The 26,939-nt window shown below is 38.6% G+C and overlaps 1 protein-coding gene and 1 long non-coding RNA gene across 7 annotated transcripts in view; one reads left to right on the forward strand and one right to left on the reverse strand.

Moving 5' to 3' along the window:
• Positions 1-26,939, forward strand: part of sdk2b (sidekick cell adhesion molecule 2b) — a 325,205-nt gene that overhangs the window by 84,237 nt on the left and 214,029 nt on the right. The window lies entirely within an intron of this gene.
• On the reverse strand, positions 22,361-26,347 carry LOC146568807 (uncharacterized). Of its 2 annotated transcripts, none has more exons than XR_014893654.1 (4): positions 25,920-26,347; positions 25,442-25,505; positions 24,931-25,083; positions 22,361-23,887 (listed from the first exon to the last, which is right to left on the reverse strand). It is a non-coding gene; the product is annotated as an uncharacterized LOC146568807 (long non-coding RNA). The 2 variants fall into 2 exon arrangements; XR_014893653.1 differs by lacking the exon at positions 22,361-23,887 and adding an exon at positions 24,224-24,571 and having other exon boundaries at positions 25,920-26,346.

Here is a 26,939-nt window from a genome sequence, read left to right on the forward strand (position 1 = left end):
GATGCATGCAATTTATCGTGGTTTATTTTTGTTTTTTTGTTTTGTAAGATTGTTCACTTATTATCTGAATAGCCATCAATAATGGAACGCAATCACTCTGGCTGACAGCAAAAATTAAAATCTCTCATGGTTGCGTTATGCATAACAAGTACAAAAGCCAGATGTTTTTATTTTACCTGGAATCTTTTGGTTGTTCATTGTTCCTAGTGAAACCTAGACTCCTTTCTAACTGAGAGAAAAAAGTGTGTTTTAATGTATTAAGGTGAAAGCCCTGCATTTTTGAAATAGATATGAATGCACAGGATAATGTGCAAGAACTTGATATTTTATGAAATGCAAGTATAAATGGACACTAATGTGTCAGATACAGTTCCATCTGACACAGGTTTGCTGGAATGGATGAACAGGAAAATATCTGATACCATTTGTCAGTGCAGCTGAATAGAGATTACATATCTAGAGCACAACACAGAGCTCAGTTCTCTCCCTTTTCAGTAGCTGAAAATTGAACAAGTCATATTTAGAGCTATCAGTAGTTTCTAGTCATTTACTTTCTTTTCTGAGATGGTCTCTGTTATTTATCCATTCTCTCGTTTCCCTCACACATCTTTCACACGCCACCGCCCTCATTTCTCCTTTTTTTTGTCACTCTTTAGCTTTTACTTGGTCATACGCTCAAGCCATAGGGGATGATTGTTCAGTAGTATAGACTGCAGTTTGTTCTGTACTCCTTCAGTTTATAGTCTTCTTGAAAGCTCACAAGATGAAAGAACCATCTTCTCTCTTTGTATGCTCTTTAGCTCATCATCTTCTAGTTCTCTCCACCTTTTCAGCCTTCTTTGCTTCTTTTTCATTTTCAGCTATCATCCCTATGATTTTTATTCTCCCTCCCTTTTGCCAACCCCGTCCCTTTTTCTCTCTGCTAATGGAGCTATAATGGAACTGTAAGTCTTGAGAGTTGTTTAGCAAATGACAGTGCATGCTCCAGCCAGTCAAAATGAGTTCAGCAGCCCCATGTTACGTGCAAAATGCTTAACATAGTCATATAATATGCATGAAACCCTTTTATTTTTATCTGTAGTAAATGCTTATAAGACAACTGGATTCTTTTTTTTAGAATTTTATTAACCTTTACTTTAATTTCTGCCACATTATTGGGATTTCATTACAAATGTTAAGGCACACACTGTGCACAGGTTATATTTTCATTATGTTGTCTGAGCAAGTTTGCAGAAAAATTTGCACACTTATGTAATACGTTCAAGTTATTACTGCTAAGTTTAGGCATACAATAAGAAATATACAGCAATGATTCATGCAGGAACACAAGAGTGATTCCTGCTGAATACAATCTAATCTATACAGTCATTGCAACTATTGACCAATGTCACTACAACTGTCACTGCACTATAATATTTTGCTTTGTTGGATGGAGGGATGTAAGTCCCTTAATAAAGCTTAGACATTATTTTTGTGCAGTTTTCTCTTGGTTTTCTTTAATTTTTGGAGTTGTATGTTGTTTATGCAGCTAATGTCATAGTCCTTGTATAATGTTTCTGCTAATGATGCTTTTCTATCATTATTATTATTTTTTTATGTCGTGGCTGCCTCATGCTTACATCAAAGCTGGTTATTGTGCTGTAGAGGACGTACCTTGAAGGACGAGCTCGAAAAAGTCCCCTCAAACGGTTCAATAGTTCCTGCTACCATAAAAAAAAAAACAGGATACCTCTTCCAGAAATAAGAAGTTGTGCTCATCCAAAAATGCCTAATCACTCACTGCTGATAGTAAATAGGTCTTGCCAATAATTGCTCATTTGTTCCAATTCATGCTTCTTCTCACTGTATTTATTACAGACATTGCATCTCATCACAGTATTATTAGGCGGCAAGCAGCGGGACATCAGTGTTCCGAACGGGCAGCAGCAAGTCATGGCAAGACTCCCCTGTGGCAGCTTGCAGCGTCTTCTGATTCTATTTGTGACCATATTTGCTGAAGTCTGTCACATACACTAATTCCAATATACTAACAACCAGTGTCAGTTCAATAGATTTGCTACTATATCCACAGACGGTATAAAAGGTGCCACCCTTTTTTAAGGCTCGAGGTGGGCATTTCTGCCATCGCTATCTTGGTTTCAAAAAATGATTTTGATGTGGAAGGGAGGGTCTGATCGTGAAATCGCACACTCATTTGCTAATGACTGGTGGTTGGCAATTCACTAGCCAAAGATTATACAAATCCATACCACAAATATTGCTCTTCTTTAAAACATGGTCAAACTAACATTTATGAAACAGACTCAATTTTTTATTCAGTATGGTCCAAAATGAATGTCTGAGTCCGTAATTTCAGCAGCAGTCAAGTCAGAAAGTTGGTTTACTGTAGACTTCTATGGGACTAGAAGTCTTTTTGCAACCACAGCTATCGCTATCTTGTGGCCTTTAGGTAGAATTCGAATTTTTCGGCACTTCTGCCTTGGCTTTTTACTAACCCGGAAGCTGCATTCATTTATACTGTTTTTATATCATGAAAACTGTTGATAGATGAAAAAAATTCATTTCAAATCATTTCAAAATGTATATTTTTAAAGTTCAATACTCTTTTACTTGCTCAGGTGATATTTACCTGCATTATTCACTGCTGTAAATCAATGAAACTCTCTTGCTTGCAGTTTTTCTCCTCTATTCTAGGAAATTGGGCAAACCCTGTCTCAAACTCTTTCTCTTACTCTCTCACTGTCTCTCTGCTGCCAGAAACCTTCCAGTATCCCATCAGCCTGACTTCCAGCATCTTCTTCAATAAATAATTAAGCTAATTGAAAATAAAACAGTGAAACTATTTAGTGTCCTGACCATAACATGTTTATCGAACACTATTTGTTCATCATTCATTTTCTGTTTGTTATTAGAACTCCTTGCTAGCTTTGAGCTTACATATACACTTCAGATTCCCATTTTTCTTTCGCTGGGACATAAAGTCATAAAAGTAAAAGAAGAAAGCTCTTAGATTTAAGTTCGTTCATTTATGACAATGCCTATTCTAATTGTGCTTTTCTTTTTCCTATTTTTCCTGGTGCTGCTCACTCGGAATGTTTGCAAATAAAGGTAAGAACCCTTTTTTATTATGCATGTATTTTGTGTATTGTGACGCTGAAGCAGAAATTTACAAATGGCTTAGGGGACTTACTAAGACCTCTTTGGATAATTGCTTTAAGAAAGTAATTAGAAAAGTCTTGGATTGGAAAGTAAGTAAACAAACAGTGACATACACAAAGTATGTGGGGAAAAAACTTGAAATTCTTAATAAACAGCTACACACCAGTATTTCTTCCTTGTTTTTGCTGTATAAGTTTTATACCTTGGATGAATTGAGAAGACATTGTATAAGTATATATAAGGGGGGTATTTTCTTATTTGTTGTCATGAAGAATACGTTCTGGTTTGCGGTGAGACCTTGGGGTTGCTGTCAGCAAAAGCATTCCTGACAGCTTTTGTTTGCTGGCTATTCTCCAGCGATATCAGTCCAACACTATTGATGGCAAAGACGGAAGATCAAATCAAGACTGAATTCGGAAAGCAAAAACGCAACTAAGACTGTGGACTCAAATTCAAGGAGTGAATTATTTTCATGGATGAGTTTTGTCTTTTTTTTCTTTTTGGGGGGAGGGTCTGGGAATTTCAGCTGTTGCCATAAGTATTTAATTAATTGATTTTATTGTAGTAACTTTTCTTTGAAGAACTACAGTGTTTTCCCTTGGGTTTATTCTCTTGTACTCTAAACTAGCCCATAGGGATTACATAACACCATTTTAAGATTTAAGCTACCTCCACGGTTGAGCCAAATAACAATGATGTACATCCCAGTGGATGTGAATAGAGAAAGTAGTCACACAGCAGTCACTGCACTCCACTTTCATCCTGGCAAATTCCTTGAACAGCACTTCATTCTAGCCCTTGCCAGCTCTAATAGGCCAGGCCATGATGCCAAGATCAGGTGCTGAGTCCATAATCTCGCACTTTCTTTTGCAGTCATGAATGGAAATTAATGTTGGTGGTTTGAGGCTGATTACAGTACATGGAGACTTGCATTTAGCAGTGAGTCAGTACAGGTTGAGCTTTAATAAAGCCCTGCAAACAAGGTGAGTGGGCGGCCAGGCTTTGTGGATAAACCCCCCCCATACAGACAAGGACGACCTGTCGTTGCACTGGCAGAGACAATAAGTCACTCTGGCACAATAGGAGAAGGGTCCCCAGCTCTCGGTGAGGCGTTCCATATGGGATGAATAGCATCTCTAATGATCACCCCTCTGCTTATTACCGCTGTGATTACGAGCCATTTGTTTGCTTTATCAAGGCCTTAAACCCCAGGGGATTTAATGAGAGTTGGGATGTAAAACTGTCTTCCTCAAGGATGGGAAGGTCACAGGAACTGCTTGATGTGGCATGGAGGGTGTTTTTTTTTTTTTTGTTTTTGTTTTTTTTAACACATTCCTCTTTGTTGTTTGTGAGCTTGCACCCTAAGATGCTGTCAGAATTATTAATGGCTTCTGCTGGAATGACAATGCGAGTTGGGTTTCGTAAAACCAACAGAGAAAAAAACGTGGATGAATATAATTTTTGGATGTCGAAGCATTAGTGATGATTAGGGGCTTTGTAATGTGGTTTTAGATGATGAAGAAAACGTGTCTAGGATAAAGAAAAGGGTGATCATACAGAAAAAAGAGTTCTAAAAATGGCAGAATGATTGGTATTGTTGTGGCCGTCGAGGGTATAGTCGTATAATTGTTCTCATTACAGCACCATCATGACTTGTATTGTTATTATGCCTAACTGCATCAGATGCCATTTCCCCTTCATCTTTCGCTGCAGTCTCCCTGGGCTTCATTATCAATAATTAAGAAATGGCAGGCACACCCGAGTCTGCTGCAGCCACCTGACGGGATGCACACACACACACCCACTCAAGCACACATACAAGTACAAGATGTACCAGAGCGATGGCAATAGGTTTGGGCGGCCTTCATATCTCTATGTTCTTCATTAACCTTTCAGTAAGACTCACAAGGCAGCTGGTGATATGCAGTAAATAATGAGTGAGAGCCCAGTCAAGAATCTGTGTATAAGTAATTAATGTTTGTTTGTCGCGCTCGTCTCCCTAGAATCAGCAGATAATTTTCGCTCTTCGTGTTTGCTACCTGCGGGACACAATATGGCTGACATTTGGGTTGACGTACTCGTCAAACCATCTTTTGAGAGGATTAGGCCACGCACTACAGCTCTGCTTGCCAGTATCAAAAATCTATAATGACTTCTTGTTACATATTATGTCCTTTCTTTTGACAGTATGTTGATATAGTAATGGGGGTTAGATGTTCAGTCAGACCCAGAATTTCCCAGAAAGGTTAAATCAAGCCATAATCACAATTAGTAATACTATCTAGTGCACTTTTTTTCTATAAAGTTCATGGTGCACCCGCTACTGTTGCTCCTTGGCCCAGTCATTAAAATTACTAATTGATTATGGGCCAAGACCGCAGCCAGAGAGGCACTGTATCAATTATTAAGCTGCATTAATAGATTAAAAGGGATAAATGTGCAGAGCATTTAACTTCTGTAACCCACAGAAAGTGGAAGCAATTATAGAGTACCTCTTTGACCATTCAAACCAAAAAAAAAAGAAAAAAAAAAAGCTCTCTGTAGTAAAATTGGTGCTGAAGCTGTTCGCCCTAAGTGCTCACAGTCTGACCCTTCTAATGGCATTGAGCATAATTAACAACACAGGTCTACATTTTTTTTTACGTTTTCTTTCTCTTAAGCCACATTTACACAACAAGAACTTTCCACAGGAACTAGGTTCCTTTGGAGGAACTTCAAGCCAGTGTACATTTAACACCCCTTTAAAAAAAATCTCTGCTTGGGGGTGTGGTACTCCATTAAAGTTTGGGAAGGTTGAGCGTGCAAAGCTAAGATTTTCTAATCTAATCAGGTACTCAAAGGTAGAAATCCTTTTACTTTGCTGGAATTTGGGGGAATTTTACTAAGTTAATAAAAAGTTAATCGCAATTACCAGGATGACTCAAATATCATCTGGCGATTTCAGTGTCGTCGCTCATTTTATATGGTATCATCATTGTTCTGTTTAATAACTTTCCCCCATACCTCTTGTTTCTGAACTGGAGTGGGGGAAGATGACATTTGACAAACATTTGAAAACAGTTGTTGCTTTTTTATATAGAAATGATTCTGATTATATAATACTAACTATTCTAATAATCATCTTTTTTCCTATTGACACATTGCTCCCTTCTTGTCTTCTTTCTTTGCCTTGCTTAGACTTTAGTGCCTTCTGTTTTGTTTTTTTTCCTCAATGTTTCAGCACTTTCTTGTCATTGTGATACAATGCCTTTATATAAAGTCCAATATTATGTCATCAGTACATATGAATTTAGAGTAAATGTTGGAAATAGCCACATGTTTAGGAGGTACAGGAAAGCAAACCCACCTTTTATGACAAATGACACATCAGTCAGCTGGGCAGCGAATTGATCGGGCGGCCTCTGGCTGCGATTTATGCCTGCCATTCCTCTCCCATTTGAAGGGGGAGGTGTCAGGAATTGACAGAGTTATGTACAAGTCCTCAGCATGATTGGTGACCCCAAGGTGGGCTCTTTCCCAACCCTCCAGTTTCTCCCCTTGCAAAAACCTACACAGGACGAGGTGGGCTTTGATGTGAAATGATGGAGAGAAGGATACAGCGAGTTGATTTGTATAGCAAAAAACCCCGGCATGTATATAATAACTCTCAACTCTGATTAGGATGAAACTTCTACTTGTCCTGCCACTCCTTGATTAAATTTCACATCTTAAAATGGCTCCTGTGGCATTGCACTTTAGAGTTAAAGTGTGATATGAAAGGTGCCCATTTTTCAGCATAAATTTCTATTAAATTAAATAATCAGCAAGTTTGTTTCATGGTCACCTACAAATTGGAGAGAGAAAAAACTAAAAAGAAAGAAAAGATTAAACACAAAGAAAAAGAGCTACACCACCTGCCATGTCCAATCTGACTGCTCTCCTTCACTTGCTTAACTGACCTGAATAAATCAGGAGATTGAATGCCAATAAATGTTTCATCCTATTGCAGTAATCAGCACTGTTTCCCGTACAAACTATAAATGGACTCTGACTGCTTTTTTCTTTCGGGTTCTCTCTATCCACTTTGTTTCAGGATGTGTAAGCTGGATGGTTTGGCAAAGTGAGAGTAATCAGGATTTAGATGCATTTGGCAGATGTTTCCTGTAATTCAGTGGCTAATGCATAGAGCTGATAACTGAGTTAGTTTTCTGGTTCAGACACTTAGCTCTCTTAGTGGTACCTTGGCATGAGGGCATAGTTCTTTTTGTGCTTTTTGTCACCCCTGCAGCTATGGGGCCACAGGCTACTTTTTGTTTACAGTAATCTAGAGCTGGGCGATATGAGATTTTTTCATATCACGATATGTTTTTTTCATTTCAGGCGATAACGATATCTATCACGATATAAGCCAAATAACTATATTTGTAAGATTTAAATGTGCCGTTGCTCACAAGTAAAATGTGAAATAATCAGCAGCTTGTTTTTATTTAAATATTTATTTCCCATAATAAGTTCAACAGGGTAGATGTACTTAAGGAACATGAGACTTTTTCAGATAAATAAAGGCAAATATTGCAAACTACACAAAAGGCAGCCGCTAAAGCGTTTAAGTTTCAAAATAGAACAAATGAAACAGACTAAATTGTCAATTCCACTTAGAAACAAAATATTAATTCTAAAAATAAATCTTAGTTTGTTTTACAGAAGAACAGACAAAACTGACTAACTTTTGTCAATATCAAATAAACTGAGAACTAAAAGGAAATTCTCAATCTCTCCTTGTTGTATAGCTGAGCTTTTCAAACAGTTTTAACAGTTACTTTAGTCTGACAAAAGCCGAATGACGAATTAGCGCTTCCAGTCAGAGACTGAGGCTACGTCCACACGTACACGGGTATCTTTGAAAACGGAGATTTTCCGTTTTCGTTTTAAAAAATAATCCCGTCCACACATAAAGGCAGAAATGAAGGAAAACGCTGCTATGAACATGCCAAAGCAGCAGGTGGCGCTAGATTCCTAACCGTGCCGAAATGTTGGCCAATCAGAAGTCTAGAAGCCTCGGTGGGAAAAAGTAAACAAAGCTGGGGCATAGAAGCAGAACAGAGTCGTATGTGTGGAGGGACAGTAACTTTGTGTATATGTAAGCATTTAAACACTGCAGAGAGTAGAATTAACAGTAACAGTATTGTAGAAATTCATTTCACCGAAACAATAACGTGGCGCACAGTGTGACGCATGCACCAGTTTATTGTATTTCCAGACTTGCTTTCGGCACAATTTACAGTGCACGCTACTCTGTTTTTTGTCAGACTTGAAATAGCCGAAATACCTTCAAACTACGGAACTTCTATGGCTCTTCCGTTCGACAATCTCTCCGGCATTGGAACCATCATCTGTTTTCTCTTCGGTCACGCTCGGTTGATTTTTCTAGTCGGCACACTCATTTCCTCCATTACGCGCTGGCTCCATTACCCGCTGGCTGCTTCCCAAACAAACACACGTGCGGCTTGGCACTTGTGCTGTACGTAACAAGTCACGCGACGTGATGCTGCGGCTGTGATTGGTTCGGCTCTGCGCTACTTAATTTGGATTGGTTGACCTTTTTTTTTTTCTTTTTTCTTGAGGACAAGAGCGGCGGGTCTATCGCGATAGCTTAATTTCTCTATCGAGTCAAAGTTATATCGCGATACATATCGTTATCGTTCTATCGCCCAGCTCTACAGTAATCTAACAAAATGGTACAGTAGACGTGATTACTTTTGATTACTTTTTCCTATTCGTTTACTTACATCAGCAGTGAAAATATGTGAAACGTGAAAATGTCTCAGCCCTACTACATGTTCTGGACCGGAAGTTCTAATGTGAGTGATGCAGTGAATGATAGTCAAGCTAGGGTTGATCTTTTCACTTAGAAGAGTGGCTGCTGCTCTCAATCAGCAAATCATTGCTGTTGCATCAATTGCAAAGCCAACAAACCATGCAGGAAACATTTCTTCAGACATGCTCTTCATGCTTCTAAAGCTTTCGGTGTAGGATGCTACAGACGGCACCGCTGGTGCATATGACTAACACTCAGTAAGTGTATACATATAGGAATTTTCTGTGACTATTAGGTTTAGACTGAAAGAGTGTTTGCACTTTAAACTTTTTCTAACTATTTCAAGATGCAGAGCAAAAATCCAGAGGGTGTGGGGGATTCATTTTTAAATGTAAAAAATAAAATAGCAGAGGCAGGAACATATAGATGAACAACTCCATTTCTGAACTAGTCATTTGTCATCAGTGTATTTTTGTTTGTGTTGGCTCTAATAGAGTGGCACCCTGTCCAGGGTGGATCCTGCATCTCGACCTATGACAGCCGTAACCCTGAACTGGACAAGTGCTAAAGAAAATTTATGAATTATTGGGGGGTTATTCCCTATCCGAAAGAGAACTCTGTTTCACCGACTGCAGCGCTATGCATCACGTGCACACACAGACAAACCATACTTTTAATTACAGTATCGAGGTAAACAAGCCTTAAAAAAATATAATGAATCTATAAGGCAAACATTGTTGCATATCTCATGTCTAAAACCTGATTTTCTTGAGGTAATTGCATTTGCAACACAGTCAGTTTAGCCCAAGCACTGATAGTGAATTTAATTCAGAGGAGAAAATTGCATTGCATTAATGATTAGAGATGAGGTAAGTACCAGTTTTAAATAATATAGTCTCCATAAAAACAAGACACGACAGACTGTACACCTTTAGCAGCCCAATCAGGTGTATTTCAGATGTTAAGCTTATTAGCAGCATGTGAGCTTCAGTATTTTACTCTCCCTGCTGCCATTAGTCTTTCTCTAAGTCACTACAAAGACACTTGATGTGTGAGTGTTTGGTCACGTAGCATAAGTGTTCCCTCTCTGCAATGACAAAGGCCTGTCATCGTTGACTGACTTACTGACAGGGTTTAGCCAGTGCACAAAATACTCCTACACACGCAAAAAGCACACAATGTCCTTCATTAGCTTGACTTTATGATCCCAGGTCTTAATGAGACGTGAGCGAGAGAGAGCAAAAAATAAATCCAGTAAGACTTTTTAGGCACACAGAACAAACTAGGTTGTCTCTGCTCCTTTTCACATTTCTCCTCTGCTCTTTCCCATTTTGACTAATGTAATTTATGCAAAAGAAAATTATAAATAGCATATCAATACCGCCACAGTTTTCCAGGCCGGGCATGCAATACCACTCCCGGCTGTCAGAGTAAGTAGGTCGGGTTGTGTGTCTGAAAATGCACATAGTCAATCCCCCCTGTGCTCTATGTGTGCATGCATGTCTTAAGTGAAGATTTAATGACACTACACTCTCGGGCACATCCAAAGAGAGACAAAAGGAGTGCATGCAATGTGGCTTCATAATGCACCAGAAGTTTCATGATCTCACAAAGTTCTGAGAAGAGACTTTCTCTTAGTTTGGTCAGACATTGAATACATTGTATTCATAGCTGGAGAAAGTAAGAGACAAAACACTTCTGATGGATTCTGTCCTCTTTTTAAATGCAAATGCAAAATAATTTCTTTTTTCTGGAATCTAAAAAGGAAAAATATAACTCTTTGAGGGACACAGCCTAAAGCATTGTCGCTTCTCTGATGGCCTCAGAAAAGCAAGGCTCATATCTTCATGCTGGTGATGGTGCAAGTAATATGTGGGTGCGCTTTGCGGCTACCTTTCCACAAGTACTTTTGTAAGGACATGCTGCTAATGAGCAAGTGTCCTCTCGCTGGATCTCTTGAACCAGCAAAGCTTGTCGTCCTTCAAATTAATATCGTGTTTTACTTTTCGACATGTTACAGCCACATCGAAACATTATCCCTCTGGTGTTGTGCACTGAATAGCCTGTTCCCTTTTTTTTTTAACCTGATGTGTACTTCTCATATTAATACCTAGATGAATATTAATGCCATGAATATTAATACGGCTGTTGTTTTTACCAGGCTGTGCCACCACCTCTAATCTCTGTGTAATTAGTCAGAGGGTACAGAAAGCCACACGATGTAGTTAAAACAGGAGAGAAGAGTTGGTGTTGCAGAAAGGGGCCAGCAGGAGGTGTGTGTGGTGGTGATGGGGGGTGGGGGGGTGTGAGCGTCTCAGGCTTTTCTAATTAAGTGTTTTTCAAAAGGGGATCAGTGATGGAACACAGTGGTGTGTAAATAAGTTTGTATATATGTATGCGAGAAAGACAGGGAAGGAGAAAAAGGAGCAAGTGACTTAGGAGAAACAGATGTAAACAGGCTGCTGTATAAGAGACTAATGTAAATAAATCTGTGTAAGAAAAAGAAGAGCTCGGAGAGTGTTGTATATGTGTGTGTGAGCAAAAGACGTGGAGGGTAAACAGTTGGTTTTCTAAGTGGCTCACGCACAGCTGCTGATTGCAGATAGTAGGCGATCCTTTGGGGAGTTTAAGAAAATCGGGTGGCGGTGATGTCTTGACATTATTTTCTTCTATCTACTATCAATCCTTATACACTCTATGTCTCCTGAGAAAAAGTACATGATTTCTTATTTTAATTAGTAACTGCCAGTGAAATTTTAAGAAGCAATTTCAAGATATGATTCGGCATTATGGCCCTGTGATAGATTGGCGACCTGTGTACCACACCTCTTTCCCTATGACAGATGGGATAAACTCCAGCTCATGGATGGATGAATGGGTGGGTGGATGGATGGATGGAAAAGACTTTGCATTAAATATCCATCCTTTTAATTTTCTGGTACACTGAAAAATGCAAAATGCTCAGATTTTACCATTAAGGCAAATTGTGAATATGAACGGTGAATACGGCACCAAAAAAGATACTGGCAATCGAGTAATTATCTTTAATGGAAAGAAAACAAACCATGCATACACAGTAATTAAACACTAATTGCTATCTAGCTGATGTCTTTCAGCCGAGTCCAGTCACTTGAGCATGGCTGATACCAAAGCAATGACCTGATCAATGATAACGCTGACAATCACTAGCCCTGTTTATACTGTACGTACGTGCTGTATTTGTGTGTTTGTGTGTGTGTGTGTGTGCTCTTGTATTCAATGGCAGGCTGGATAGATAAAGCAGAGCAACATTGCTTGTCATTGCTGGATGAGTGAGCCCTTTCAGGCTCCCCATGAGAGCAAAGATCAAACCACAGATGGTAGTCAGCACTGTGTGATAGAGGTCGAGGATGTTACAGAGAGCCAGGCCAGTGGGCTGTGGGTGTGGGCTTTTTTCTTTTCTTTTTTTTTTCTTTTTTTTTTTTTTATTTGTTTCACCCAGGATCTAGAATCTGTCAAGTCAGGACAAATGGTGGCATTTCATAGGGCTAAAAATTGGCTGTGCCAGGCAGCATTGTTATCAACAGCAGGGCTGGGTGAGCTTTAGAGGACACAAGCAGAACTCTGTTTGTGTAAGTATACCCATACGGAAAAGAAATAGTAAAAACTTATATGTGATTACTCATGAAAGTGGCCACTTTCGCATTACTTTCATACATTGTTTTAGTAAGTATCCAAAACATACAAGTTTCATTATATAATTTTTCAAGGGATCTTATATCTGTTTTCACACATATGCTTTTCATACAAGTTTCACACAAGACAGATACAAACTTTATAAGATTTATATATATCTTTTCCATATGGGTACAGCTTCTGATGTCCTTATGGTGATAGCAGTGCTCTCTAACACTTACACTTAGGGCTGTGCGATATGACCAAAATCTCATATCCCGATATAAGAATTCTATCGTCCCGATAACGATATAAATCACAAAAATTTAACATTTTCTGTAAATTCTGTGAATCTCGGGCAGCTCGACTTGCGTGAAGTGTTTCCAGCTGCACGTCCTTTACATGCATGTATAGTTTCATGCATCGGTGTTTTAACCGATGCATGAAACTATACATTTTTAGACATAAGTTGTAACGGCCGCCGTTTTCTTTGTATTTATTACACGGCGTGCTGCGGGTTGCCTGTTCAAACGTTTCAGTCTAAGGTTTATTTTTTAGCACCTGGCGGCTCTTTTTTACTTCTCATCCATAAATAATCTGCTCTTTCACGTGATTCAGTTTACTTTGAAAAGTCTCAATGGGATCTTGAGCTTTATTGTGAAAGGTTTATGTGGAACATAAACAAGCGGACAGCAATAGAGCAATAGAAAGTTAATAACTCTTCAGTAATTGGGCTTCTTAAGTGATTCACAGCCTTTTCCTTTGACCTAAATTTGCCCTTAATGAATTAAGATGAATCATGTTGAGGTCACTTAGACATTTTCCCGAGTCTGTGGGTTAATTGTGGTTTTGCAGTGCATTATATAGCAAGGTAAATTAATTCAGATACATAACGCTATAATGGCTTGGACTTATTTGCTTTTGGGGAAATGTTGTTATTTTCTTTACATTTTGAGTTAATTATTATCATCATTAACATTTTTGCTTTGTATATAAAAGCACAGAGTTTATTGCTTGTAGGTCACATGCAGGGTATGCACAAACACAGGAAAATGAGCAAAAAGCAGAGGGGAAAAATACATATAACGAAGATCTTTTTTGCAAAAAGGAATTTAACTGTTGCAATATCTGAGTGAAATTAGCCTAAAACATTTGGCAGGACAGCCTCCTGCCAGATTTAAGTTTGTTTTAAAGTCCAGCTTGTGCTCTATGACTTCTAAAACTGAGAAAAATGAAGTGGTTGATTCCCTACTCTCTCAGGTGTCCTTAGAGCCCTATCTGCTAGGGCTCCTGGGAAAAGCTACACCGTGGGTGGGACCATCCTATCTCTATGTACCAGACTCCCTGTTCACTGAGTAACACATTGCTACCTAGAATGGGTGCGTCTCTGTTGCCCCACTCCCTGTTTAGATAGGATCCTGAGGAAAAACTACAAATTACAGTTTAGCTGTGAGCCTCCATCTTTTGCTGGCATTTTACACACTGCTTTTCCCCAATTCCAACTCTAAAGAGAGAGTGGTACTGGAAAGGAGCTATAATAACAGTCCCCTCAGCTGGTAAAGTTTATTGCACTGAAATCATCAGGCATCACAGTTCTGGGCTTTCTAATTTGAATATCCACCAGATGTTAGCGAAATCTGAAAAAGAAGGTGCTGAACAAGTTTGGTGTCATCATTGTTTGCTGGATCAACAGAGAAAGACAACATCAGATTTAGGGGATGAAAAGAGTCAGGGGAGAAGAACATGACTGTAGGATCAGTCCTCAGTGATGGCCAATGGGGATCATTGTCAAAACAGACGATATCAATGCTCCCATGCTCAACCCCAATATCAGTCAGCTGAAGTAGCGAACACAGAGCTGACTGAGGGGAGGCGGGATTGTAGCATTGGTGGTAGTGGGGCCAGACAACGGGGCCTAACCTTGTCACAAGGTCTAATATCCTGCAGTCAGTCATTGCTGACCTGGGCCCACCCCTGCAGCCATTGTTATCCCAGACTCTTATCCCTCTAGCCCATCTCAGGAAAGGGAAACAAATGACAGTTAACTGAATACAGTATGATTTTGATATATGGGCCTCTAGTGGGGAAAATGGTGAATAGTAGGTTCATCTGGCCATTAGGGTCATAAGCTTCAGACAGAAGGAAATGGGGTGTGTTTTGGTTGCTTAGACATGCTTGCGGTCCTGTCAGTGACATTTTAAACGCTTAAAAGTTCTCTTTTAAGTCAAGTAAAAAACAGAAGGTTTAGACATTTTAGTCTCCTTTTGACTTGAGGGGATTTATACCATACACTCGTTGGCTTGTTTTAATTCCTGTTGCCCACTGGCTAGACAGCAGTATTAACTGGAGATAGATCCACTTTATCACAAACCCAGCCTACAGTTAAAACACCAGATAATATTTCCTCCCATATACTTTAGTTGGGTCCTGACTATTCATTATTTATGATCTATTCCAAATTACATTATCTTTCACCAGGCCTCAATTACACCCTTCCCCGAGGCTGGAAAAATGACTCACGGTCTGTGCAAAGGACTATACGAGAGAGAGAAGCTGATCATTTTTGTGCTCACATTCACCATAGTGAAGTAGAACCTAATTTTTTCTCATTCTGAGATGTCTGATCTGACAAGTTAATTGATTGGACATAACAAATGAAACATCTATGCAGCGATGCAAAAATATGATCTTGAAATTGCAATCATTATTGATGATACTACAGCAAAGCGATAACGCACACACACACACATGCACGCAAAAACAACCAGTTGAATTTGTGCTACAACATCTAAAAATATGAGTAGAGGTGGCAGATGAACTATCATGGATGGCTACACAATATAGGAATGTTACAAATATATAGGGAAGCTCTCAAAATGCAGGTTCATCAAAGAAAATGTCTTTTTACTGCACATCCAGTCTGCTGCTTTACACCTTATTTCAGGTGCTAAGGAACAGCAGTTTCACCAAGCCCGAGACTGCTTGAGGTCAGTTAAGAGGTGAGCTACTCTTCCTAGACCAGATATATCAAAAAAGACAGATAAGGATAACATCAACTGTGCTGTGCTTAAAAAAAAAAATGTTATGGCAACTGTAGTTTTAAAATGCTATCAAAATGGTAGTTTGAAAAGTCCATGTATTATAGCGAGTATAACAGTGGATTGGGCAGTGTTGAGGTCAGGATCCTCCGATATGATTAGTTCAGATAGCGTCATGCCATGTAAGGTGCCGCAAAGGCCAAAAAGACAGCCTGAAAATTCAAGTAGTCAGAGAAAATCATCACCCTCCTCCAAAAGTGTCCATTTCTTAGAGACTGATAGGCAGAGTGCATAAGTGCGTGACTGAAAAACCGAATGAAGAACTGCCCATTAGTAGCTGCACTCACATCAAATTTGCTTGTAATTCAGCTTGACATGTTTGACTGGAATTTGATCCAGAGCAGAATTTATAATGACATTCTTTGGGTTTTCACAAGATGTGTCTACACAATTAGATTGAAGGTTTGCATATGGTTGAAGAGGTCAAAATCATCGTTGCTTTTAGAATCTATGAAATCACTTGATTTCGCTGAGCTTTGTTCTGTTATTTCCTTTCTATAATCTTCTTAGGAACTTAGGAACTTTAACAATTTACCCTTTTTAATTTTTCATATTTATTTCCTATCTTATTCATAGCCTTTTCCTTTTTTGTTTTCTTTAGGTCACGAGCAGTTGTCCAAGCATTTCACTACATATCGTACTGTGTATGACTGTGTACGTGACAAATAAAAATTTGAATTTGAATTTGAATTTGAATTTGATTTAGGAAAAAAACATTGCGCTATAAGCCATCTAAGAGATGTAAGGGGAGGGAGTGAGGGCTGATGGTGACTGACAGAGGAGTAGAGCTTGAAAAAGGGGGTAGCAAGAAAGATGGAGAGGGAGAGACAGATACAGAGAGGGAAAGAGAGGAAGGGAGCATGTTGAACATGACATCTAAGTATCTAATTACCTCTGTGGCCATGTCAGCCTCCCCAACTAGGCTGCTGTTTTCACACATACACCCACCCTCCCTCGGTCTCTTAGCCTGCCTCTGTGTCCTCTTGTTTCTTTTATGTGCTGTCTTGAAGCTCACAGTACACTTAATGCGGCATGACAAAAGTGACTACATTTTAATACCAAGTTGGAAAAATTGACATATGCATAAGACATATCAACAAGAGAAGGTAAACATTGTCAGAAAGTTTTGTTTTTTACCCTTCCCAATAGAGCATTATGTCCAATGAGCATAGTCTGTTTAAGGTCATGGAGCGGTATATCATCTATGGGAAGTAAATATTAATATAATTTTTAACTGTCTTACAGCATGTTCTCCAAGAATTCCCAGCTCGCTCACACATACTGCTCTTTAATCGCAAAAGAAGCAATATAAATATTTGACTTAATGCAATTGGTATCAGTGGTGCAGTGCTTGCTAAAAAGTGGTCCCATTCCTGTTTCCATCATCTTTTTTCTACCCCATATCCTTTTTTCTGAGCTTATTTGGAGAATGATAAATGAAGGATAAGTATAACCCCATGTTTGAAGATGTGCTGCAGAATGTGCACAGATGATTGCAGTGGAGGACGCCGTCTGTTGGGACAGAGTTCAACAAAGGGAATCGTTAATACACAGCTGACAATTTTATGGATGTGCAGGCTGATGTCTTCTCATATAGTCATGTATAATTCACTCCCGTCTTTAACTTTTTATTAAGTCGAAAGAACGGCATATTGTCCATTGTCATCAACTTTTTTTTTTCCAGGCTCACTCAGTCCTTGTCTTTCCTTTCTTTTCTTCTTCTTTTGCTTGACTGTTCGTTTCTTTCTAAAGGATATATATATATATATATATATATATATATATATATATATATATATATATATAAAAATCTGAAAGCAGAAAAGTGGCTCCCAGAGAGCCGGTAGTGGTTATTGCTACTAACTGTGAGATTCTGATATTTCATGCGGTGTCCACATTCAGAGATCATACTGTTTCCTTGCAGTTTGCGTGTTGTTTGTCATTGTCAAAGTAGCAGAAGGAATGTTGGGAGAGAATAAAACATGTATTTAATAATAATTAATCAAATGTAAAATGTATATTACATTATTTTCCCAGTGTCCGTGGGTTTATCTCTCTACACCGGTTTCTTATCAGCCTCTGATATTTTTTTTTATTCTATATAATAAACACCACTTTACAATATAGCCTAGGTGCAGTGCTTTCCAGAGTACTGTGCGCCGCATGTTGCCATCCTCTCCTTCCCCGACTTTGTCTCTTCAGCTTTGTTTGTCCTAGTGGAGAAATTTCATGCCTGTCATAGCTACTGTCTCAGTGGTAGGGCAGCTCAGAGGTGTAACTGTTAGCATAGTCACCAGCAGAGTCTATTAAAGGCAAAGTGCTGTAATTCTTCCTTTCTTGCCAAGAGCCTGCCTTCACTTTCAATGACACGCACTGTGATATATGGAGAAAACCCAGTAGCATGTGGCAGCTTCCGATTTACCATGGGTGAAGGTGCCCAATATAGAGCACTCACTTAAGTTGTGTAGTTGCATAGACTCACAGACATGCACACACACACACATATATATCAATCACACCTTTCTTCCTCCTATTTTCATTTCAAAATGTCCAGTGTGTGAGCCTGTGCTCACGTGCTTAAGCGTTCTAGCTTAAAGTCCAAAGGCCCCAGCTGCAAACAAAGAAGCTCCTGTGGATGTTTATTATGTATAGGTTTTTTTCTCCATATACCAGCGATTATATCCTTTGGGGGTACAGCGTGAGTGAGATGGATTGTGGACTGTGCGTATTTGCAGAACAAAGGAGAAGTAGTTTTTTTCTTTTAGGTTTTTTTTGTGTGTTTTTTTCCGGCGCTTCAGCTAGATGCATTGCCTTCATGGGATTGCATTACAATCCCTTTGGCCCCATGTTGTTTCTCTCCTTACGTTATTGCATCACTGAGGTAATGCAGACTAAGGGTTATGAATAAGGCTGAAACATTTCACCCAAGGATATAATACATCTCATTGGCCTTTATGCACCTTAGAAAACCAGCTCTCAAGAAAGACAATAACTTGTTTATGTTTTAGTTTTATTGCATCCTGCTAAGGCTGCCATTGCTGTGGGTGGCACAATGGTTTCTGGGAGTCCTGCTGAGAGAGAAGATTACAGTACAGCTGGAAGCTATTGCTCGGCTATCTGATGATCTTGTATCATAGATGACGTTTATTTTTTCAGAAGAATTGTAGATCGATTCATTATATAGGCCTAATATTTAAAAGTTGCTGCTAATCAATTAGCACCAATAGAGCTTGTGTTTTGTGCCTCTTTCAGTTCTTTCAGTCTCCGAAAGTTCTTAGTTACTTTTTGAACTGCAGCCGATGGCAGCCATTGTTCTGTTCTCCAGCCTTAATGCTGCGGGACATGAATCAGTCCTCCACCTACTTCTGGTTTGATTGTCCCTTCAGCTTGTAGCAAATATCTGACAGAGAATACCTGTCACGACACGAGTCTCACCTCAGAGTCAGTTGAATGACATTGAGCGACTGACACAACAGTCTCTCAATCTCGAAAAACAACCTGGCCAGCCTGCATGTAGGGCAAGCCGATACGTGACGGGTCAGGGCTCCCTGGTGAGAAGCAACTGAAGTTTCACGATTAGACAGAGTACAGATATCACCTTGTAAATAAAAGACAGCGCTGTCAAAACTTTACTACTCTGCATCAACTAAGCAAACACGTACTTGGCTGTGACACAAATAGTAAACACAAAGCAGCAGGGTGACAGAGAATATTGGTTAGTAGATCAGCATCCTGAAATCACTTCTCACAACTTTCAGAATAAGAAAAACAGGATGCAGAAATGCACGAGTTAAGTTGAATACTATCAATGAATATTATTTCTTCGCTCGTCTGACCTTGTGGTATGACCATTTCTCTCTGTCTTCTACTCTGTGCATTTGTCATTTGCACTGAATTTAGAGATATGTAATATCCATATTTTTCATTCAGTTTTGCTTGTTTCTGCTCTGTTCTGATTTCCGAATTCAGATCACCAAATACTACAATTTCATTGTCAAGTATCTCAGTGAAATCGCATTTATTCTTTGCTGTTGTTTGTATTGTAATTTCTAATGACTTCTGATGTAACCTAGTGATGCACTGATTATGGGCCAATATTGTATCAAATTGCTATAATTCTACCCTTGTTATGCCATGAGAAATCACAGAACTCTGTATAAGAAATACAATTTTAAGTTTTTCAGAACTTCATCACACAATTTTTGAGCACAAAATGAAAGCAATGCAACCAGCAGCTATTGACCAAAATATGCATGCATCCTTATCCTGGTTTTATATGCAGATATTTGAAAGAGAGTATGACGGTCTGTATCCAATTATGGCTCAAGATGGGAATAATCTACTATATAAAATCAGGCTTTTGTACGTGCATACAGTTTTGCAGTGATTGAGCTTATTGACAATAAGAATATTGTGCATGCACACTGTTTTGGTAATGTGCATACAGTCTTTGCATTTGCCAGCTGAATGCTGAGTACTATAGACAATAACTATGTATTTTTCCAAAAGAGTTTACCACACAGTTTTTGTCATCATCTTGTACTGCATGCATTTGCCTTTTAGTTCAACGTGGAAAGCTTTCAGATTCAGCGGTGTGCTCACATTGTCAAGCTCGAGCTTTTTCTCTAATTATGCTCTTAACTCATACCAGTGTGGCTTATGAAAGTGAGAAGGTTGCTTTCGCTTGTATGAGAAATGCAATATTGTTCCCTTTTCTACATTCCTTACAAGCACTTTTATGTTAATTATATATCTATTTCCCCTGTTGCTGCTAGGTAGCATTTTTCAAATTTTGTCTTTCACTTCTAATGCAGTGCAAACTCTGATTTACGCAGGAGTATGAAAGGTGGGAGACTGACACTTGAAAGGGGAATGGGTTTCTTGTTCCTGGGGTGGTGGCAGCAGGTGGGAAAGTAATAAGAGGAGGAGTGTGGGAAGAAGAGAATGGTGATGTACCAGGCTGATGTCCCATGGGAATTTTGTAGCATGTGTGGCTTAAGGTAACAATCTCATGTAGCTTGTGTATATTTTTATCCTTCTGTAAAATATGACTCAAAGTCGGCACACAAGATTTCCCCCCCCTTCTTTGCATGCACACTATCTAAAATTGTTGGTATTAAGTCACTTCTCAAACTCGACAGCCATAGAAGCTCATAAAACCTTGCACCTGCGACCACACAAAAGCACTCCCCACTCTTACCCATATTTACACCTGGATCCCAGCAGACTCACAGATCTTTGTAAAAATTCTCACTTTCTGCTACAGTAATGCATTCTGTGTGGTAGTTTAACTACTGAGCCATCAGCAGCTGAAGCAGGCCCAAGTTCCTCTATTTGATAGTAAAACAAGCACAGTTAAGGTCTTCTTTCAGCACAGAATTATTAGCTTATCTGATTAAGTGCTGCTGGACAAGACAGACAATCAATTGAATCCATTTTGTTTTCTTTCCACCGCCTTGTTCTCTGTGTTTCACACCTTAGATTGAACAGGAGGGAGAGGAAGTAAAAAGAATAGCATGAAAGTGTTTCTGTAATTGACTCCAAATTAAACTGTGTGTGCATTTGTGTGTCCATGGATTTGCATATAGCAGTGAAAGATGCACTAAATCAAAGATGAGAGGAGCAAGGAGAATGCGAATTAAAAAAGCATTATAGTACGGTGGAACCTAAAAGAAGAGATGGGGGACCATTAATAATTAATCAACCGTCTCTTATCTTTTAATCAAGTCGATAAATGTGCGGCAGAAAATGAATTAAGAAAAAAAAAAAAAGAAAGGGGGGGGGGGGGGGGGGGGGGCATCGGTTTAATGAGAATGGTCTCTTGTGGTTTGCTCGTAGTACTGGTGTCTACTGCTTAGGCTGAGGAACGATTAGTCTTCCATAGATGTGATGATAGATGGCATCCTCAAAAAGCTCACTGTTGTAGATGCAGGACATATACAGATGGATCACAGATAATTAACTTAAAAAGCAATTTTCCAGTTGTAATTATTATATATCCGTCTGGATATTCTTACCAGACAAACCTATGTTCTTCCTTATACCAGTTAAACTGATAATCTTGGGCCTTTACATTGCATATCCACAACTGGAATAAACACTTCCCAGTGCCACAGGTAGAATCAGAGCCAGTTTGTATTCTATCTATCTATTTATTTATTTTTGCCTGCAAGGAAACCTACACTTCACAGGTAGGTTTGAAAATGAAGGAAGGAAAGAAATTTTCAACTCTGTCTCTGTTCTGTCACTGCCTGTCTTACAGAATGCAAATATTTGTAATTTTGCCCTTTTGCTTTTAGTTCAACTGGCAGCTGGCATTTCTGAGCATGTATAGAAATGTTTTATGACATATATTCTTGCAAAATTTTCCTTGGAAAAGGTTAAAGATGCATTTGAGGATCAACTGACTGAAAAATACTGTTTAAAATAAGAATGCGTATAACCCTTTTTAACCAACAATTTATGCATCTTATAAATGCAAAGAATGACTGATTTAAATCCATTTCTTGAAAGCACTTACTGTTCACGCCCCTTTGCTTTGAGCTTTGCATCACATTAATTTCTTTAATTTGCTCTTTGGTATCCCACCTGTGATTGCATTTAACCTGTCACAATGTAGGACTGCAACCTAGTCTTTTTAAAAAATTAGTACACTGAAAAAAATATGTTGTTGGATTTACTTAATTCAATGGTGGACATTTGTTGCACACAGATGTTTTGCTTTGGCAGCAACTTAAACAATTGAGTTAAATTAACACAATTTATTCATGTTCAATAAACCTGTGCAATTTGTGTTGATAAAATGTGACTTAAACATGTTTTGATGAAGTAATTTGAGCTCTTGAAATATTTTAATCCTTCACAATTTTCTCACTTTATCCCAACACCATTCAATAACTTTTACCCAATACTACTTGGTCACTTAAATGCTACATGTTATCTTCAAATTACATTTTGCTATTATATTCTAGCATCAAATACACAATTTTCAAATGGAGGCCTTATAACAGATTGTATTGTTCTCTTCCAAGATGGTTGCTGGCATCCACCAGTAACCTTTAAAAACAACATGTCTAATTTCACTGCATTGACAGTAGGTAAAGAATTAAACTGACATTACTCCTCTACTGAATCTACATAAATCAACAGTTAAATAATGTCAGTTCTTCCGTGTTCTCTGGAATCAATCACAGCAAAGAAATTAGACTGTTTCTTTTGAAAAATGTTGGGAAAGAACAAATCAAAACATTCTATTTAAGGCCTCTGACATCAAGATTCAGTTAAACAACAATTATAACTAAACAATTTGAGGTAGTGTTAGTTTCCATTAACATTAAATTAGGTTACTGAATTGGCAAACACCTTCCTATTAACACTACCCATTTTACCCCAATAACTAAAGAAATTAGCACCTGCAGGTCAAAACCTTTATTCAAGAGATGCAAAAATAACATTGATACAGTGACTGTCAAAAATTACAGCACTGATCATACTGTGACATCTTGGTTCAAAACAGCACACTTAGAAATATTCAACGTTCTTTACTTCAACTGAATGAAACTGAAAATACCATTTCACACGACCCATATGGGATATTTAGACTGCATAACTGTTCACGCTACATCTCTTCACTAGTAAAAGAAAGAAAAAAATACAAAGAGAAATTTAAAAATGCTGCCAAAATGCTGTACAGAGCAAAAGGAAAAACAAACAACAACAAAAAACGGCTCGTCCTCATGGCAGTTGCAGAGTATATAAAAATGAACCCTGCGATCTGTTCCTGGAATTGAGCTTCAAAAATGCAGCAGAACAAGTGTGAGATTTAAATGTCCTCTCACCTAGAGCTGATCAGCTTGCATGCATAACAGTGAGCTTTCCTTGCAGGAGTAGTTTTGTCTTAGTTGTGAGCTTTTCTTGAGAGCTGAGTTGCATCCAACTCCATTACCACCCTTTGCTACACTTTTGAGGTGATTCAGAGTTGTGATGGGTAACTCATGTTGAAGGAATAAAAAAGGTCCAAACAGCATGGCTACTGCAAAGGTCACGTTATCCAGATCTTGAAGAACTACTATACCCTCGATGATGATGCCAACATCAGAAAAGTCATTGCCTGGTGCATCCTCTGGAGACAGATGTTCATTGTGGTTTTCTCAATCCGTGCAGTGGCCTCAGTCAAGTCCTGGTTAAACACAAAACATTTCTTTAAGATTCCCTTTTAAACTCATCTCTTTTGAATCTACCAGTTCTAATGTTAGAGTAATTTAAACCAATGCAAGCAACATAGTAAATAGCTATAGCCAAAGAGTGGCCTGCCATGCTGCCATTCATGGTCTAACAGAGTTTCTAAGACAGAGTGAAAAACATAATAATTTCAAATGCTTTACATTAGTTTTTGTTAGAAAGACTAACAAAAACCCATCAGAAATCCAGGTTATGTCACTCAGAAGATGTTAGAATTTAGACTTTCCCCACAATTTGGTTAGCTGTTGGTCAGTTGGTCTTTTTTTTTTTTTTTTCAAACAAAAGCTAATGTAAATACTGGTGGGATTTTCCTTTGTTCACTAGAATGACAAATTTAAAGTTTTTTCACACTGATGTGACCCCTAATATAGGGGGGTGGGGCCTCAAGGGGGGGCGGCCGAGTTCACTACCAGGCCTCATGTGAACTTCAAATTATTAAAGAGGACTACTGGTCCTAACCAGTCCAATGAGGATCAAGTGGATAACTAAATGCATTTTTAAATGTTGCAAAGCCACAATCTACTCATAAAACACCATGAACTCCTGCACTAAGATGTTGCAATTGTCTTTCACACAGATGCGGAGCACTTTGATGAGACTCCCTTCGAGCATTAATGTCATCCTAAAGTATTATAACAAAGAAAACAGAGATTTGTGAACTTTTCAGTAGCACAGAAGAAAATGATCCCAGACAAAAACTTAAACCAGTCAACATGCAACACCAGCATCTACAAAGAAATATCAAAAGTTCCTGTTTGACATCAACTTTATGGATATATAGTTTCCAGAACATATATTTAAAAAAAAAAGATTTTTTCTCAGTGGGCCAGTAAATGCATAACGAAAATTATGGCATCCTTTCGGTGGAATCAGTACTCACGGGTAATAGTTGACTGTTTCAATGGATGCAGCATAAAACTCTTTTACTGACCTAATGCAATACATATACACTTTGTAGTTAAAGAATTTTAAAGTTCTTACTGTCATCATGGCAGCTACATCCTTTAGCTTTGTGCCCTGTTCCCCCGATCACTTTGCAAACACTTTCAGCAGACTGTCAGAGAGAAACTCAGCTCCGTCAGAAACCTTGACTGTAAAGGCATGGTTGGGATGCACTGGAATGCTGCATTTCATCTAAAATGACACAAAATTATTTTGAAATAACAGCAGGCACTGTGCTTGGTTAATCAGTAATGTTTTGTTGAATAAAAACTGTGTTTCCAGATCTTATGGGATTAAAAAAATCCAAAGATGTTTGTTTCTGATTTGCAACCCAAGAACCCACAAGTTACAACCTCATTTCAGTTCAAGTGTGCATTAATGCGAGTCCAGTAATCACCTTTCTGACAATACATACAGGTTAAACCTATGGCAGATTTTGGATTTCTCAGTTGTATTAATAGGGTGAGTATGCATGCACCTAATAATTATAAAAAACCTATTATAATTAAGTTACAGAAACCTTAAGCGAAAATAGTATATACTTTCTTACCATAACACCTTGAACCCACAATCCATCAGCTGACTCCTGGTGAAATGCAGAATAGAGGTCGTCTCTCAATGTGCAGCAAAAAAAACAAAAACAAAAGGACAGCAGGTGAGGGCAGGAGGGGTAGGGATGTAAGCTAGCATAATGCCGCTGATGATATTAGCTAAAGCTGTTCAATGTCCAAAATCTCACTAACACCACGGTGCAGTAAATACACAATGTAACTGAAGAGTCAGTTGGCAAATCTATTCACACAGAAAACCAAATTATGTTATGAGTGCCTCGTAATTAGGTTTAATGTGATATTACGGCTCTTGTGCCAAAGACAAATTCAAATGAAAAAGCGCCAATTCTTTGACAACAGATAAAACAGCAAATAAGCTAACGGCTCTTTTTTAGCATGTTACATGGCGACACTCTAGACGTTTAACTACATTTGGCTGAAATATGGTAAACATTAATTCAAAAAATCAAGACATACCAAAAACGTAGAGTTGGCTGCTCGACTTGACTGAGATGGATGCATTTTTTAAACCACGATCCAAAGCCCGCGAGATGAAATCACGCGTGGTTTCACGAGATTTAACGTTGCTATCTTATTGACTTACTTCACCTGAACATGATATGAACAATTTAATACACCCTTTCTGCATATCATGTAGTTTTTACACTATATAGTTACATTTATCTTTAAAACATGAGGCAATTGTGTTAAATACATGCAAGATGCTTACATAAATCCAAGAGATGGCCAGTCCCTTTTTTTCAGTGTAGTGGTTCCTGGAGAATAGCAACAGACGCTCCTCAATCAAGTTGGCATTAGACTTGGTTAGGATAGGGAACCAGTGGGCATTCTTGAGTTATTAGATTTGGTTTCTAGTGTTAAGTGATTCCAGGCAACTACATCTAAAAGTTGAGGAACAGCCACTTGTCTTCTGAGGAGACTCTATCCATCAATTTTCTTAACTGCTTGTCCAGTTCAGGTCCCAGGGGAGTATAACAACCACATACTCTCACATCCACATCTACAGCCTATTTGGAAAATTAACCCCACAAGCATAATCTTGGGATGAGGGAGCTGGCCAGAGTACCTGGAAGAAACCCATACAGAAAGCTGACGAGAAGGCTCAAATCAGGAACCTTCTTGTAATGAGCTGCAGTACCATACAGCCTTCTGTAGATACTCCTTACTCAAAAATCCTGTTCCCATAGAACTAAACTGAATTCTTCATTATATACAACTAAAAAAAAAAGCATGACAAGGCTTGTGGTTTGAGTTACAGTTTGCACGACTTTGTTAAGTTTAGGCACCACAAGGAATAACAAATAACATAGAACAACAAAGCAAAGATGAAACGCACAGAAAATGTCTATTGTGGACTTTTTTTTTATTAACTCTTGTCTTTTATTTCCCACTTCAAATAAATTATTTGTATCTTATGACTAGTTTATTTACCATGACATGGGCAATGAAAAGGACCAAAGCAAAAAACAGTAGCCT

The sequence above is a fragment of the Mchenga conophoros genome, linkage group LG8 (genome assembly GCF_057382185.1).
Source record: "Mchenga conophoros isolate Kocher_MC1m ecotype Shallow Benthic linkage group LG8, M_conophoros_male_GT1.1, whole genome shotgun sequence".
In the NCBI taxonomy this organism is placed as follows: Eukaryota; Metazoa; Chordata; class Actinopteri; order Cichliformes; family Cichlidae; genus Mchenga; species Mchenga conophoros.